Source organism: Pinus tabuliformis, chromosome 7, assembly GCF_031772625.1.
Source record: "Pinus tabuliformis cultivar Carrire ecotype Pingquan chromosome 7, CPIR1, whole genome shotgun sequence".
Taxonomy (NCBI): Eukaryota; Viridiplantae; Streptophyta; class Pinopsida; order Pinales; family Pinaceae; genus Pinus; species Pinus tabuliformis.
In genome coordinates, this window is record NC_142293.1 from 565,124,173 (window position 1) to 565,128,984 (window position 4,812).

Below are 4,812 nucleotides of genomic sequence, written 5' to 3' on the forward strand. Positions count from 1 at the left end.
ATACTGGGGAGACCTCATGCCCTACCTATGCTGTGGAGATCCAGGAGATCAATCTTAGATCTGGAAAGACTCTTCCAGATCGCCAACCTCCTTCCCCAGAGGATGAGGAAAACCATCAGGAGAGTGAACCAAAGCCTATTCCACCCTTTCCTGAGAGACTTACAGCCACCACACAACCCAACCCGGAGGAAGATGAGCTTCTGGGAGAGCTCAAGCAGTTGTGTGTGAAGATACCCCTTCTCCAGGCCATCAAGGATGTGCCAATCTATAACAAGCTGGTTAAGGAGAAGTGTTTCAAACATCCAGGCAGACGGAAGAAAGATGCTTCAACTATCAATGTCATAGGACAACTGTCTGACCTTATGCTAGGACAAGTCATCTGCCCAAAGTACTTAGATCCTGGAAGTCCTGTAGTAGATGTCCACATCAATGGCACCATCATACCCCACACCCTGATTGATCTGGGGGCTGCCATTAATGTAATGACCAGGGATACCATGTGCAAGCTCAATCTTCAAGGTTCCTTGAGGAAGACCTCGACAGTACTGCAATTAGCAGATCGCTCCACTGTGACTCCCGAAGGAATTGTGGAGGATGTCTTGGTCTCTATTGACTCTTGGGAGTATCCTGCAGACTTCCTGGTTCTGCAACCAAAGGCAAAGCTTACTGGATATCCCCTCATTTTGGGAAGGCCTTGGTTAGCCACTGCAGATGCCTATATCAGTTGTCGTGCCGGAAATATGACCATCAAAAATGGTCCTATGTCCAAGCAACTTGTCCTATACCCTCCTGCCCAACCCTCTTTAGAGCATGACTTACCACTCTGGTTGGAAGAAGGAGAAGAAGACGAGGTGTATTCAACACCTCTATGTACCATAGAAACCAATAGAAGAAATCCCCCAACCGAGGATGATTTGATCGAGAACTTGATCCAAAACCCACATACCAGTGCACTACCTTTAGAAAAATTGGTGGAGGATGCCCAAGCCAGCACCTTAGTGGATCTTTGTACAACCAACCCTGTCACTCCCAGAGTTAAGAATGTGGAGTTCGGCCCCGAGAGAGCATTGAAAATCAGCTCCTCCCTATCTCCTTCTCAGGAAAAGGAGCTGTGCAACCTGTTGGCCAGCCACTTAGATGCTTTTGCTTGGAGCTATAAGGAGATGAAAGGAGTCCATCCCTCGGTCTGTACTCATCATATATACATCAAAGAGGACTGCAAACCGGTTAGGCAACCGCAGAGGAGAATGAATCCAGCCCTTAAAGACATTGTCAAGGAAGAATTGCAAAAACTGTTAGATGCCGGATTCATCTACCCCATCTCAGATAGTGAATGGGTGTCCCCTCTAGTGTTGGTTCCCAAGAAGAATGGGAAGTGGAGGATCTGTGTAGATTACCGGGAGCTGAACAAAGCTACCAAGAAGGACCATTTCCCTCTACCTTTCATAGATCAAGTGTTGGATGGACTGGCAGGAAAGAAGTTCTTCTCTTTCCTGGATGGGTTCAGCGGGTACAATCAAGTCCAAATCAGCCCGGAAGACCAAGATAAGACCACCTTCACTTGTCCTTGGGGTACCTTTTCCTACCGAGTCCTTCCCTTTGGGCTATGCAATGCTCCTGCTACTTTTCAGAGAGCTGTCTTGAGCATCTTCTCGGAGTTGGTCCATGATGCAATGGAAATCTACATGGATGACTTTACCCCTTATGGGGCCAACTTCCAGGAAGCATTGTCCAACTTGGGAAAGGTCCTAACCAAGTGCATCGAGATGAACTTGTCCCTTAGCCCTGAGAAATGTGAATTCCTAATGACTGAAAGGACAGTGTTAGGCCATACCATTTCTTCCCAAGGATTGCAGGTGGATCCCAACAAAATTGCTCTAATCAAGAAGGTTCCACCTCCACAAAAGGTAAGGGATGTTAGGAGTTTTTTGGGATTAGCGGGATACTACAGGAGATTCATTAAGGACTTCAGCAAGCTCGCCTCGCCATTGTTTGGCTTGTTGGCAAAAGATGTGGAGTTTAAGTGGACTGACGCTTGTCAGAAGAGTTTGAATGAGTTAAAGGACAAGTTGGTGTCAACACCAATCTTGAGAGGTCCAAACTGGGCCCTACCTTTCCACATCCACACTGATGCCTCAAACAAAGCCATAGGGGCAGCTTTAGGACAAATTGAGGAAAAACTTCCATATGCCATTTACTTCGTTAGTAAGAACTTGTCCAAAGCTGAGCTGAATTACACTGTAACCGAGAAAGAGTTCTTAGCTGTAGTCCATGCACTAAACAAGTTCCGTCATTACATTACCGGATATCAAACATTTGTACATACTGACCATGCTGCTATTAGATATTTGATGAATAAACCAGATGTGAATGCTCGTATTATTAGATGGTTACTTTTATTGCAGCAGTTTGATCTAACCATTGTTGATAAACCAGGAAGAGAAAATGTTGTTGCTGATTTTTTATCTAGATTGGATTTGTCTGCAGGTGAAGATGGGACGGTGGATGACCAGATGCCTGATGAGCATCTGTTTGCTATCTCAGTACTCTCTCCATGGTTTGCTGATATAGCAAACTATCTTGTTTCAGCTCAGTTTCCTCCGCACCTCTCTTCGAAAGAGAAGAGCAAAATCATCAGAAAAAGTGCCTCATTCACTTGGATCGGGGGCAACCTGTTCAAGCTTGGCCCTGATCAGATCCTAAGGCGTTGTGTAAGGGAGGAGGAAGTCTTTGACATTCTCCTCACCTGTCATGATGGGCCTTGTGGAGGACATTTTGCAACAAAGAGAACTGCCTTCAAGATCCTGCAGGCAGGCTACTATTGGCCCACACTTCACCAAGATGTCAGAAGATATGTCAGCCAGTGTGACCAATGCCAACGAATGGGGAAGCCTACCCAAAAGGATGAGATGCCTCTCCAACCTCAAGTGACTCTTGAGCCATTTGAGAAGTGGGGCATGGACTTTGTGGGTCCAATCAATCCCTCTTCGAGGCAGAGATCCTACATCATTGTGTGTACTGACTACTTGACCAAGTGGGTAGAGACTAAAGCAATCAAAGCAGCAACAGAAGAGAAGGTGGTCGAGTTCTTAAGAGAGAACATCTTCTACAAGTTTGGCTACCCAAGAGAGCTGGTGACCGATCAAGGGAGCCAGTTCACATCCAATTTGGTTGAAGATCTACTAGCTCATCACAAGATCAAACATAGGACTTCCACCCCCTATCATCCTCAAGCAAATGGGCAGGTGGAAGTCACCAATAGAGCATTAGAAGGGATCTTGACCAAAGTGGTGAGCAGCAGCAGAAAAGACTGGGCAGATCGCCTAGTTGAGGCCACATGGGCTTACAACACCACTTGGAAGACCACCACCGGTTTCACACCTTATGAGCTGGTCTATGGGAAGAAATCTTTGCTGTTCATTAAGTTTGAGTATAACACTTTGAGGTTGGCAGCTCAGCTGGACCTAGATCTCAGCCATGCACAGCAAGAAAGGTTATTGCAGCTGAATGGACTGGATGAACACCGCATGCAGGCCCTCCTTCACTCAGAAGTGGTTCAACTTCAAAGGAAGGTGTGGCATGACCAACATCTCCATGACAAGCAATTTCAGCCGGGAGATTGGGCTTTGTTGTATGATTCCAGATTCAAAGATTTCAAGGGGAAGTTGAGAACCAGATGGCTAGGACCATATGTGGTGGAACAATGCCATGACAATGGATCTGTCCTCATTCGAACCATTGATGAGGAATCCATTCCCATGCTTGTCAATGGGCACCGATTGAAGATCTATAGAAGACCTCTCTCAAGACAAGAGTTTATCAGCACTATGGAGAAATCTGTTTGGTCATAGAGAAGGGTTCTGCCTCCACTTTGGGCATACCCTGAAGGATCTAAAACACAAAAAAAAAAAAGAAAAAAAAAAAAAGAGAAAAACAAAGATCCTTGGGTGAAAACCTCTCTGAGGCGCCCAAGGCAGGCAGTAGGGGTGAAAACCTCATTGAGGCGCTCCTATTGTCTTTCGAAAAAGAAAAGAGAGAAAAATAAAGATCCTTGGGTGAAAACCTCTCTGAGGCGCCCAAGGCAGGTAGTAGGGGTGAAAACCTCATTGAGGCGCTCCTATTGTCTTTCTAAAAAAAAAAGAGAAAAAAAGAAAGAAAAAAGGAAAAAGCAATCAACACCATAAAAGGTTTGCATGCAGATGTTCTATGGAGGAGAAGAAGCCTCTCCACTCCAAGCCAGGGGCCTTCATCATGCTAGCAAAGGATGTCATCAGCACCTCCTCCAAGAACAGCAATGTTTTTTTAAGGTATGTGCAATTATTATCATGCTTTGGATCTTCTACAGGAGGATACAGTTTTTCTACAGGAACAGACAGTCTTCCTACAGGAAGACGCGGATCTTCTACAGGAAAGTGCCAATTTTCTACAGGAAGCTCTGTGTTCTACAGGAAACTTCCTGTAGAAGGTTACGATGGCCGAAATGTGTTTCAAATGAAGATCTAGCGACTGAGGAGTGGATTGAATGCATGCATGCCAATGATGGCACCCCTGAACATTGCCATTATCGTCCTCCACCATCCTCGTCGCCATGCAACCAAGATCCCTGCAGCAGCACAACAAAGTAATCAGTTCTCGTGAGAAAGCATCTGTCAAAGGAAAACTAGGCACCGAGAACCATACCACATCCACGTTGATACATCAGAAGCGCTGGGATCGTGATCGAGAAGCCAGAACCGCCAGCATGCAGCATACACCCAAGGAGAAAGAATGGTGACAAGACCCCTCGCGGGGATCCTGTAACAGTTCAACCTA